Source organism: Salvelinus namaycush, unplaced genomic scaffold (genome assembly GCF_016432855.1).
Source record: "Salvelinus namaycush isolate Seneca unplaced genomic scaffold, SaNama_1.0 Scaffold21, whole genome shotgun sequence".
In the NCBI taxonomy this organism is placed as follows: Eukaryota; Metazoa; Chordata; class Actinopteri; order Salmoniformes; family Salmonidae; genus Salvelinus; species Salvelinus namaycush.
The window spans coordinates 181,837-194,699 of NW_024058897.1; the positions used below are offsets into that span (position 1 = coordinate 181,837).

General features: G+C 40.2%; 1 long non-coding RNA gene across 2 annotated transcripts; it reads right to left on the reverse strand.

Moving 5' to 3' along the window:
- Positions 1–5,008: 5,008 nt before the first annotated feature.
- On the reverse strand, positions 5,009–9,175 carry LOC120038209. 2 transcript variants are annotated; one of them, XR_005474987.1, is made up of 3 exons: positions 9,067–9,175; positions 7,986–8,059; positions 5,009–5,846 (listed from the first exon to the last, which is right to left on the reverse strand). It is a non-coding gene; the product is annotated as an uncharacterized LOC120038209 (long non-coding RNA). The 2 variants fall into 2 exon arrangements; XR_005474988.1 differs by lacking the exon at positions 9,067–9,175 and adding an exon at positions 8,601–8,760.
- Positions 9,176–12,863: the final 3,688 nt, after the last annotated feature.

Consider the following 12,863-nt stretch of genomic DNA (forward strand, 5'->3'; position numbering starts at 1 on the left):
TTGATGGCTACATTCTAATATTGTGTTGTTTTGATGGCTACATTCTAATATTGTGTTGTTTTGATGGCTACATTCTAATATTGTGTTGTTTTGATGGCTACATTCTAATATTTGTGCCAATCAAATTCTAACTAAATGTACACAGTATCTAAGGGGATTGCTTTAGATAAGTAAACAGAACAATTAATATAAGAAAAATGCCCTAATCAAGTTGGTAGTCCACCCAGTGGGTGTGTTTTCTGGGAATTAATTAAATGTATTTAGAGTGCGCATGGGAGCCACACCTGTAAACCTTGTTATGCACCTGCAGTAGATTAGTCTGAACACCAAACACTGAGAAGTGCTGAATTAATCAAAACGTGTAAAATAAGTCTGAATCGGCCTCATGATGCAGTTATGAGTTGGAATCTTCAATAACGAATGGCTGTATCACTAATAAAATAAAATACATGTACCAACCCTAGATTGCGCCTTTATCCCTAGTTTAACACTAAAGTCAAAACATCAGATTTTAAACCTAACCATAACCCTATACACATTGCTAACCCTAATGCCTAACCCTTAAATTAAGACCAAAAAGCAAGTTTTCTATTTCAATAATTTTTTACGATAGAGCCAATTTAGACTTTGCAGCTGACCCATCTAGCGGAAATCTCTCAGTTCTGCCTCCAGGTCAAGATGAATGAAAATAAATGTCAACCTGCATTTCATTGACACCCTAACATGTTCTGACCTTTGATTGCTTCTTGGAAGTTACTTATCAGATCACCTGACACAGGTGGGTGGGCAATCTTTAAACATTTCAATATGATTGTTTAACTGATTTTGAGTTCATATTCAATGCAATAGTACTTGCAGGGGAAACCTGACACAAAAAAGGATGGCATCTTCCTCAGTGAAGTCAGTAACCCACTAGAGTCCTGGCGTTGTCCCTATGACAACTACTACCTTAACTGAGTCCTGGTGTTGTCCCTATGACAACTACTACCTTAACTGAGTCCTGGTGTTGTCCCTATGACAACTACTACCTTAACTGAGTCCTGGTGTTGTCCCTATGACAACTACTACCTTAAAACATATCCTAACATAACTGAGTTCTGGTGTTGTCCCTATGACAACTACTACCTTAAAACATATCCTAACATAACTGAGTTTTGGTGTTGTCCCTATGACAACTACTACCTTAACACATATCCTAACATAACTGAGTTTTGGTGTTGTCCCTATGACAACTACTACCTTAACACATATCCTAACATAACTGAGTTTTGGTGTTGTCCCTATGACAACTACTATCTTAACACATATCCTAACATAACTGAGTTTTGATGTTGTCCCTATGACAACTACTACCCTAACACCCAGGGCTGGTTATGCTGTTGTTGACATTGGTATTGTTATTGGTATTGTTATTGGTATTGTTGTTGGTATTGTTGTTGGTATTTTTATTGGTATTGTTGTTGGTATTGTTGTTGGTATTGTTACTGGTATTGTTGTTGGTATTGTTGTTGGTATTGTTATTGGTATTATTATTGTTGGTATTGTTGTTGGTATTGTTGTTGGTATTGTTATTGTTGTTGATATTGTTATTGGTATTGTTGTTGGTATTGTTATTGGTATTGTTGTTGGTATTGTTGTTGGTATTGGTATTGTTATTGGTATTGGTATTGTTGTTGGTATTGTTGTTGGTATTGGTATTGTTATTGGTATTGTTGTTGGTTTTGTTATTGGTATTGTTGTTGGTATTGTTGTTGGTATTGTTATTGGTATTGTTGTTGGTATTGTTGTTGGTATTGGTATTGTTATTGGTATTGGTATTGTTGTTGGTATTGTTGTTGGTATTGGTATTGTTATTGGTATTGGTATTGTTATTGGTATTGTTGTTGGTATTGTTGGTATTGTTATTGGTATTGTTGTTGGTATTGTTGTTGGTATTGGTATTGGTATTGTTGTTGGTATTGTTGTTGGTATTGGTATTGGTATTGGTATTGTTATTGGTATTGTTGTTGGTATTGGTATTGGTATTGTTGTTGGTATTGTTATTGGTATTGTTATTGGTATTGTTGTTGGTATTGTTGTTGGTATTTTTATTGGTATTGTTGTTGGTATTGTTGTTGGTATTGTTACTGGTATTGTTGTTGGTATTGTTGTTGGTATTGTTATTGGTATTATTATTGTTGGTATTGTTGTTGGTATTGTTGTTGGTATTGTTATTGTTGTTGATATTGTTATTGGTATTGTTGTTGATATTGTTGTTGGTATTGTTATTGGTATTGTTGTTGGTATTGTTGTTGGTATTGGTATTGTTATTGGTATTGGTATTGTTATTGGTATTGTTGTTGGTATTGTTGTTGGTATTGTTATTGGTATTGGTATTGTTGTTGGTATTGTTGTTGGTATTGGTATTGTTATTGGTATTGTTGTTGGTATTGTTATTGGTATTGTTGTTGGTATTGTTGTTGGTATTGTTATTGGTATTGTTGTTGGTATTGTTGTTGGTATTGGTATTGTTATTGGTATTGGTATTGTTGTTGGTATTGTTGTTGGTATTGGTATTGTTATTGGTATTGGTATTGTTGTTGGTATTGTTGTTGGTATTGGTATTGTTATTGGTATTGGTATTGTTATTGGTATTGTTGTTGGTATTGTTGGTATTGTTATTGGTATTGTTGTTGGTATTGTTGTTGGTATTGGTATTGGTATTGTTGTTGGTATTGTTGTTGGTATTGGTATTGGTATTGTTATTGGTATTGTTGTTGGTATTGTTGTTGGTATTGTTGTTGGTATTTTTGTTGGTATTGTTGTTGGTATTGTTATTGTTGGTATTGGTATTGTTATTGGTCTTGTTGTTGGTTTTGCATTTTGTACTGGTGCTCTTATTTGGTGCTTTAGATAGTTGTCGGCGACATTCATTCACATAGTCACATTTGTTTTGTATACAAATTCCTCCTTTGTCACATTTATTTTATGATAATCGAAGGATCTGACTTAAGAGCCATTCTCTTGTCTCTACTCAGGTTATCAGAGGATTTGTGTTTCTGTTGGTCTTTCAGTAGGTCACCTACATAATATTCAACAATCCTACCGAAGGTTTCTATGGACGCATTGCATTTGGGGGAAGGTACAAACAAACTTTTTGCTCTAAATGTTGTTCTCTCGGAGTTCTCAGGTACCTCAGCTGGGTTAAAGGCTCCATCTTCTCCTTGACTCAAGGTAGGACAGGTACGTCTATTGAATAGTATGGTAGACCTATGTATACATCTCACTGAGGATGACATTTCAAGTGGAGTCATGTAGTTTCACTCTTATCAAAGAACTCACGCAATCTCAAACTAAGGAAAAACTTGAATAGATCTATCTGTCAGGACCCGGTGCGAGAAACAGTCACTAATAATCAGCAGAACCCAGAAGATGAGGCAGACACAGCAGTACTAAAGATGGTGGTTTAATAAAAGAACAAGATCTTCAGGCAAAGAATATATATCCACAATGTCCAAAATAAAGCCAAAAGGCAAAAAATGGATATCTTCCAAAATACAAAGAAAATCCACAAAGTGGTAAGAACAGCAAGGGAAAAAAACAAACCTCAAAAGACTAATCCAAAAAAACACAAGAACAAAACCAGAGAACCTCTGGAAAATCCAACAAGAGAAAATATATGTTAACAACAAGGCTTGGGCTGGGGCTGGGTGCTAACATACAAACAATGAGCAAAGAACTGAGGAACACACAGGGTTTAAATACTAACAAGGGAACGACATACAGGTGCAAACAATAATTAGAGCAAGGAAAAAACAAAAGGTTCAAAAAAGGTGCAATGGGGACATCTACTGACCAAAACTAGAACAGTCCTGGCCAAAACCTGACACTATCTGGACGTCAAATTCATTAATGTGTGCAGTGGGTACAAATTATAACCCCTTATTGAGAACACTGAGGTGAGCTGATGTCAGGGTCATAACCCCTTATTGAGAACACTGAGGTGAACTGATGTCAGGGTCATAACCCCTTATTGAGAACACTGAGGTGAGAGGATGTCAGGGTCATAACCCCTTATTGAGAACACTGAGGTGAGCTGATGTCAGGGTCATAACCCCTTATTGAGAACACTGAGGGTGAGCTGATGTCAGGGTCATAACCCCTTATTGAGAACACTGAGGTGAGCTGATGTCAGGGTCTTACTTGATAAGTTGAAGACATTTAGCTCCTGTTGGACTGGGGCCCGTCCTGGGTCTCAATTGGGGGAGGAGGGGGGGGGGGGGGTGTTAGTGGATTTCTTCTTCCCCCGACGTATGCGGCGAACCCTCTTACGTGCTGGGGGTGTTGGCCCCACATTGGTGCCCTGCTGGAGGCCAATAGGTACCGAGATGAGATCCTCAGACCCCTTGTGAGACCATATGCTGGCACATGCACATTTGTGGCCTGCTGGAGGTCATTTTGCAGGGCTCTGGCAGTGCACCTCCTTGCACAAAGGCGGAGGTAGCGGTCCTGCTGCTGGGTTGTTGCCCTCCTACGGCCTCCTCCACGTCTCCTGATGTACTGGCCTGTCTCCTGGTAGCGCCTCCATGCTCTGGACACTACACTGACAGACACAGCAAACCTTTTTGCCACAGCTCGCATTGATGTGCCATCCTGGATGAACTGCACTACCTGAGCCACTTGTGTGGGTTGTAGACTCCGTCTCATGCTACCACTAGAGTGAAAGCACCGCCAGCATTCAAAAGTGACCAAAACATCAGCCAGGAAGCATAGGAGCTGAGAAGTAGTCTGTGGTCACCACCTGCAGAACCATTCCTTTATTGGGGGTGTCTTGCTAATTGCCTATAATTTCCACCTTTTGTCTATTCCATTTTCACAACAGCATGTGAAATTTATTGTCAATCAGTTGCTTCCTAAGTCAATTGCTTCCTAAGTGGACATTTTGATTTCACAGAAGTGTGATTGACTTGGAGTTACATTGTGTAGTTTAAGTGTTCCCTTTATTTTTTTGAGCAGTGTAATAGACCACGTTAGTTAAAATTTGATTTTCTATTTGGTTTAATCAGCCCAGAAGATACTGACATGCTGATGAGCACAAACAAATGAGTTGAAGTGACACATGCAACTGGTTACGAAAACATATGATTAAGTCAATGTTCACCTGATCAATAACGGCTCTTACAATAACAATTCACACACATTGACAACGTACGAGTACACAGAGATGGCCAGAGATGGCAAGGGATCTTGGTCACATTAAAATAGGATGACAAATGCAATCTTAGACAAATACATCTAGCCTACTATAAATCACTTTTTCCAACTGTTGTTTACAGTTCAGTAATTTAGCAGACACTCTTAATCCAGAGCGATTTACAGGAGCAATTAGGTGCCTTGCTCAAGGGCACATCGGCAGATTTTTCACCAAGTCTGCTTGCGGATTCAAACCAGCAACCTTTCAGTTACTGGCCCAACAATCTCAACAGCTAGGATATCTGCAGCCCCTTTTTCATCAACAATGGACACATGCATTTTGGAAAATGGATTTTATTGCTACGTATAACAAATGTACATAATGTACAAATCAGTCATTCATTCAATAGTTGTGTGTGTGACTGACTGAGAAGTGTTTGCTAATTGTATGAGTCATTCTTTAATATCCCTCTATACTTCCTGTTTCTTCAAGATCAGAAGCACCATGATAGAAACAACAATAAAAACAGTGACAAAGGCAATGAGCTTCCATTTATGTTGCTGAATGAACTGGTCTGTGGCCTCCTTCAGTTTCACTCCAACAACGATTCCAATGACCAACGTCAACAATCCAACAGTAATCACCATCGGCCCACAATCTGGCTTATCAGGAGCTGTGACACACATACACACCGAGAATTAATCATTTAGAATCTGCTGCATTTTACAGTATACAGCAGATCTGTCATTTAATGATACTTGAAAGAATAAAAACAGAACAAGTGGTGATCTTTTCCTTTGGCATCTCTGTCAGTTCTATGTTCCCCATTCTGTTACACTGCACTAGTACAGCATCACTACTGAACTGTCCTCTCCTATAGGATAGGGAAGTTGTTACACTACAATAGTACAGCATCACTACTGAACTGTCCTCTCCTATAGGATAGGGAAGCTGTTACACTACAATAGTACAGCATCACTACTGAACTGTCCTCTCCTATAGGATAGGGAAGCTGTTACACTACAATAGTACAGCATCACTACTGAACTGTCCTCTCCTATAGGATAGGGAAGCTGTTACACTACAATAGTACAGCATCACTACTGAACTGTCCTCTCCTATAGGATAGGGAAGCTGATACACTACAATAGTACAGCATCACTACTGAACTGTCCTGTCCTATAGGATAGGGAAGCTGTTACACTACAATAGTACAGCATCACTACTGAACTGTCCTCTCCTATATGATAGGGAAGCTGTTACACTACAATAGTACAGCATCACTACTGAACTGTCCTCTCCTATAGGATAGGGAAGCTGTTACACTACAATAGTACAGCATCACTACTGAGACTGTCCTCTCCTATATGATAGGGAAGCTGTTACACTACAATAGTACAGCATCACTACTGAACTGTCCTCTCCTATAGGATAGGGAAGCTGTTACACTGCACTAGTACAGCATCACTACTGAACTGTCCTCTCCTATATGATAGGGAAGCTGTTACACTACAATAGTACAGCATCACTACTGAACTGTCCTCTTCTATAGGATAGGGAAGCTGTTACACTGCAATAGTACAGCATCACTACTGAACTGTCCTCTCCTATAGGATAGGGAAGCTTTTACACTACAATAGTACAGCATCACTACTGAACTGTCCTCTCCTATGGGATAGGGAAGCTGTTACACTGCAATAGTACAGCATCACTACTGCACTGTCCTCTCCTATGGGATAGGGAAGCTGTTACACTGCACTAGTACAGCATCACTACTGAACTGTCCTCTCCTATAGGATAGGGAAGCTGTTACACTGCACTAGTACAGCATCACTACTGAACTGTCCTCTCCTATAGGATAGGGAAGCTGTTACACTGCACTAGTACAGCATCACTACTGAACTGTCCTCTCCTATAGGATAGGGAAGCTGTTACACTGCACTAGTACAGCATCACTACTGAACTGTCCTCTCCTATAGGATAGGGAAGCTGTTACACTGCAATAGTACAGCATCACTACTGAACTGTCCTCTCCTATAGGATAGGGAAGCTGTTACACTGCACTAGTACAGCATCACTACTGAACTGTCCTCTCCTATAGGATAGGGAAGCTGTTACACTGCACTAGTACAGCATCACTACTGAACTGTCCTCTCCTATAGGATAGGGAAGCTGTTACACTGCACTAGTACAGCATCACTACTGAACTGTCCTCTCCTATAGGATAGGGAAGCTGTTACACTACAATAGTACAGCATCACTACTGAACTGTCCTCTCCTATAGGATAGGGAAGCTGTTACACTGCACTAGTACAGCATCACTACTGAACTGTCCTCTCCTATAGGATAGGGAAGCTGTTACACTGCAATAGTACAGCGTCACTACTGAACTGTCCTCTCCTATAGAATAGGGAAGCTGTTACACTGCACTAGTACAGCATCACTACTGAACTGTCCTCTTCTATAGGATAGGGAAGCTGTTACACTACAATAGTACAGCATCACTACTGAACTGTCCTCTCCTATAGGATAGGGAAGCTGTTACACTGCAATAGTACAGCATCACTACTGAACTGTCCTCTCCTATAGGATAGGGAAGCTGTTACACTGCACTAGTACAGCATCACTACTGAACTGTCCTCTCCTATAGGATAGGGAAGCTGTTACACTGCAATAGTACAGCGTCACTACTGAACTGTCCTCTCCTATAGGATAGGGAAGCTGTTACACTGCAATAGTACAGCATCACTACTGAACTGTCCTCTCCTATAGGATATGGACGTTTGGGTTTTAATCACGGTAAAGCACTCACCTGAAGTCGTCATGTTGTTGTACTTTTCCTCTGTTGTTGATCCTGAACTCAATTCAACTCAATGAAGAGGGTGTCTACAATAAAGCACAGAAATTAGACAACAAAGTGAGGTTGTTTACTAGTTAAACAATGAACATAGAACAGAGTAAACATAGAAAATAGAACAGAATAAACATAAAACATAGAACAAAATAAACATAGATCACAGAGAAGAATACACATAGAACATAGAACATAATAAACACAGAAAATAGAACAGAATAAGCATAGATCACAGAGAAGAATACACATAGAACATAATAAACACAGAACATAATTAACATAGAACATAAGAAACACAGAACATAATTAACATAGAACAGAATAAACACAGGACAGAAGATAATAAATATAGAACAGAATAAACATAGAACACAATAACAGATTTAAACAGAGCAGACTGTTTCACAATAAACAACGAGTCTATTGATTCATCCCTGCTTCAATCTAAGTAAAATAATTAAAAAATCCCCATTAAAATCCTTCAGTTTAAGTTAAAGATACTGTGTGTGTTGTTTTGCATGGGCTGCTTCTCAAACTCAAAACGGAAGAACATACGCACGCCCAGGCACTTACCGCAGGCGCTGGAGTTGTAGGCAAACTCATGGAAAAGTGTGCAGCATTTTCCTTTCTGTTTTCCACTGCTTCTCAATCTACCAAATCCGGCTATATCGGATTTCTGCATCTGCGGTGGAGGAAGGTGGCCGAGATACAGCGATGTTTGTCAGACCAGACCATGAGGCATCGCGAAAATCGGTCTTCTCACTAAAACGGCTGTAGCGTCCGAACGGTTTGGCTTACAAACGATGTTCATCGTTTTGCTCTACGACCCCCACAAGTGTTACCAGACTCGCCTGAAGTCTGTACCGCCGATGTGCCAACTTCTGTCTGTAGCGTCTGAATGGTTTGGACTACAAACTAATATGACTCCACTATGGCAAGGGGAGATTCTCACAAGCACGATGGTATGTGACGGGACTCATCTAAAGTAACTGGTACCATTTTAAAAAAAATGAATCATACTAAACCATTCAACACCTACCCGTTACTTTGTCTCGTTTGTCTCTGCTGCCTCAGTTGATGATATTGTGATGGTGAAGATTTAAGTTTCATTTTCCCTGACCTGAAACCAAGATGAGAGGCACCACCCCCATTCATAGTTCACTACTGCTTAGTGACAGATACAAACCATTATTAACACAGGACAATAACACAAACAGTACAGTTATCACTACACCAACCTACTGCTTAGTGACAGATACAAACCATTATTAACACAGGACAATAACACAAATAGTACAGTTATCACTACACCAACCTACTGCTAAGTGACAGATACAACCCATTACTAACACAGGATAAAAACACAAACAGTACAGTTATGACTCCACCAACCTGGAAGTCCCCTTCAGTCACAGTTTTTGTTCTAAAATTAAGGGATGTCCAATAGAACGTTATTTTCACTTTGTTGCTTTTCTCATGTACTCACTATCTCCTCTTGTATTTGTTAGAGAGATCTGTAGTCACATGATATATTAATACCATTCTGTTAGAGAGATCTGTAGTGACATGGTCTATTAATATAATTCTGTTAGAGATCTGTAGTCACATGGTATATTAATATCATTCCGTTAGAGAGACCTGTAGTGACATGGTATATTAATGTCATTCTGTTAGAGAGATCTGTAGTCACATGGTATATTAATATCATTCTGTTAGGGAGACCTGTAGTCACATGGTGAGTTAATATCATTCTGTTAGAGAGACCTGTAGTCAAATGGTATATTAATATCATTCTGTTAGAGAGATCTGTAGTCACATGGTATATTAACTCACTCTGGAGCATTAGAGGGGTGTGTCCTTACAGGTGTTTATCTGGTGTTGTCTTGACAACTGGCACAGGTAATTTGAGATAATACAACGTTTAGATTCTTTGAGGTAAGAGACCCAGGAGGGAGGGAGGGTGACCTCACATACTTACTACGGCACCAGTCTAGAATGTGTGTAGCCTACAAGTGTTGGTTCACCTGAGAGAGAGAAGGACTGGAGCACACAGCAATAGGAATATTAGGTGAGTGTTTAGTTGACTTGCTGCACGGCTTGCTGATTTACACACACACACACACACACACACACACACACACACACACACACACACACACACACACACACACACACACACACACACACACACACACACACACACACACACACACACACACACACACACACACACACACTCACACACAAACCCTGAAACACCACTGTTTGTGATTTCCTCATTCAGTAATAGTGTTTTCCATAACTTCCTCAGTGTGGTGTGATAACATTACTTGTTGTGAGAGTCTCCTTTTCCCCGGCTGAGCTGAGATGGACGTGCACCAGAGTAAGTTCTGAACTTTCCTTGACTTGCTTATTTCCTTATATTAAACAATACTAAAGAGCACTAAATATCCTGTTGTAGTGCCTTGCTCAGGCCAAACTCCAATGTGGAGAATGTTACATAGCAGAACAAAACTCCAATGACTACATTTCCCACCTCACCAGCCAGTTTCACTGGGGGAGAACCCAGAGGAGTATCAGCAAAGGATCATGGGAGAAAGAGTCCAGAGACAACTGCTGACTTACTACAAAGAGAAGCTGGCCAGAGCTGCACAGAGTACTCCTGTGATTCAGAGACCTACAGTGTGTGAGTGACTCATCATAAAGCAACATACTACATTTCATATTGGCCCCTATATATCTGCTAAGATTTAGTTCTTTAACGGTGTGGTTAGTATTTAGTCAGGGTAATCTGATCCTAGGACAGCCATTAGGACCTGTATTAAAGCTGTACTGTAGTTCCACCTTACTCTTGAATGGTTTGGTTAGTATTTAGTCAGGGTAATCTGATCCTAGGACAACCATTATGACCTGTATTAAAGTTGTACTGTAGTTTCACCTTACTCTTTTAAAGGATACAGTATGTGGACATTCCCACACCTTGATTTCCCCTATCCATTTCTATCAGGCCCCCTTCATAGGTCAAAAACACAAAACGGACCTATTCTGATGTATATACATGGAAGGATTTTGGTGATGGATCATGTTTCTTGATGCAATTATGAAACTTTAATTATGAATAATTTGGAAGAGAATAAAATCCAAATAAAGAGAGAAAAGAAACAGAGAATATATTGATTATTTTTTTAAAGAGAGATGGATCTCTCATATTCATCACCAGTGCTAACCCACTTCTGTGAAGTCAGTCCTGATATGGGTCTGACCCTGTTAGTCATGAAGGGATTAAAACAGAGATTCATCCAGAAATATCTTTCCCTGATTTTCATCTGACCAAGTATTCAGATATTGTGTGACGAGAGTTACAGGCCAGGCCACTGAATTAAAGGCCTTTATCCTACCCTGTAAAATCCTTAAAAATAACATTAACCAGAATTGATGACTAGTTCACCAAAAACACATGATCAGATAATCCTGATTCAACCCACTGGTTGCATCAACGTTGTTTCCACGTCATTTCAAGCAAACAACGATTGGTTTTGTAAAAAGTGGATGACGTGAAAGGCATTTCGGTGTGTTTTCACCCGACCTTTAACTTAAATTAAATTATTCAAAGTATTCAGATATTGTGTGACAGGAGTTATGGCCAGGCCAATGATACGCCTCTATCCTGTAAAACCATCACTTGTACAGTAACAACAACAATAACAACAACATGACCGGTGTTTAAGTTGTACATCGGGTGGTGCCAGAACAGAACATGACCGGTGTTTAAGTTGTACATCGGGTGGTGCCAGAACAGAACATGACCAGTGTTTAAGTTGTACATCGGGTGGTGCCAGAACAGAACATGACCAGTGTTTAAGTTGGACATCGGGTGGTGCCAGAACAGAACATGACCAGTGTTTAAGTTGTACATCGGGTGGTGCCAGAACAGAACATGACCAGTGTTTAAGTTGTACATCGGGTGGTGCCAGAACAGAACATGACCAGTGTTTAAGTTGTACATCGGGTGGTGCCAGAACAGAACATGACCGGTGTTTAAGTTGTACATCGGGTGGTGCCAGAACAGAACATGACCAGTGTTTAAGTTGTACATCGGGTGGTGCCAGAACAGAACATGACCAGTGTTTAAGTTGTACATTGGGTGGTGCCAGAACAGAACATGACCAGTGTTTAAGTTGTACATCGGGTGGTGCCAGAACAGAACATGACCAGTGTTTAAGTTGTACATCGGGTGGTGCCAGAACAGAACATGACCAGTGTTTAAGTTGTACATCGGGTGGTGCCAGAACAGAACATGACCAGTGTTTAAGTTGTACATCGGGTGGTGCCAGAACAGAACATGACCAGTGTTTAAGTTGTACATCGGGTGGTGCCAGAACAGAACATGACCTGTGTTTAAGTTGTACATCGGGTGGTGCCAGAACAGAACATGACCAGTGTTTAAGTTGTACATCGGGTGGTGCCAGAACAGAACATGACCTGTGTTTAAGTTGTACATCGGGTGGTGCCAGAACAGAACATGACCAGTGTTTAAGTTGTACATCGGGTGGTGCCAGAACAGAACATGACCAGTGTTTAAGTTGTACATCGGGTGGTGCCAGAACAGAACATGACCAGTGTTTAAGTTGTACATCGGGTGGTGCCAGAACAGAACATGACCAGTGTTTAAGTTGTACATCGGGTGGTGCCAGAACAGAACATGACCAGTGTTTAAGTTGTACATCGGGTGGTGCCAGAACAGAACATGACCAGTGTTTAAGTTGTACATCGGGTGGTGCCAGAACAGAACATGACCTGAGGGGCTCTGAGGTAACGGAACAGATGAAAAACATT